This window comes from Chelonoidis abingdonii, chromosome 3 (genome assembly GCF_003597395.2).
Source record: "Chelonoidis abingdonii isolate Lonesome George chromosome 3, CheloAbing_2.0, whole genome shotgun sequence".
Taxonomy (NCBI): domain Eukaryota; kingdom Metazoa; phylum Chordata; order Testudines; family Testudinidae; genus Chelonoidis; species Chelonoidis abingdonii.
Window position 1 is genome coordinate 143,531,738 of NC_133771.1, and position 913 is coordinate 143,532,650.

Sequence of the window (913 nt, forward strand, 5' to 3'; positions counted from 1 at the left end):
GCACTGGCCCTTTGCTCTGCAGCAATCACACACCCTTATCCCACCACCTAGTTACTTAAGAACTGCCTAGGGGACACTGAGGCACCAACACAGTATTCAGAGCAAACATTAAGAACAGTCCCAGTTGGTCACAATTTGTTTATTGAATTTCATTCCTCATGTTGGAGCAGCTCTGCCATGATTATGAAGCTGATTTTGTGAGGCACTGAGCATGCTCAACTCTCATTGAATTTCATAGGATCTCTAGGTGTATAGCCCTCACAGCACCCTCTTTGGCTCCATTGATAAAAAAAAATAAAACAGCTATAGTGGAGACAAGTACCATGCATTTTTAAGAATCAAGATTCCTGTAAAGTCTGGGTGATTCCGCTCCAGGATTAAACAGACTAGGTAACAGACACCATACTGTATGCTGGTACACAGTGGACAAAAGTATGTTTTCCTCTACCACAATCCAGAATAAGATTGCGTCTCTTATCTTGTGTAATGCATATTCCCTGACCATGGAGTTACAGGCTGATCAAAAGCATCCTCTACCAACCATTCCAGAATGGAATGGAACAATATTCCTTTATCAAGTATCCACGTACCAGTGTTCCAGAATGGGAACACATCACTTACCTAACATAGCTCATATCCATGAGTCATATGCTGACCAAAAGCCGCCTGTCTCTGTTTTGTTCATGTTATTTGTAGAAATGGAATCCCCTGAAGTGTTTCTTTAGTTTGCCCTGTTTGCTTTGTGTTAAAAGCTTTGGAGAAGTTCCTCTCATATTCATTTATCCTCAATTTTCTGTGCTCCTCATCAGCTGCACATATTGATCCAGATGCTGTCCTATGTATCGTAGGAGGCACAAAGGAAGAGAAAAGAAAATATTTTGAATCTAAACAGCTGAAAATTCTACCAAAATGG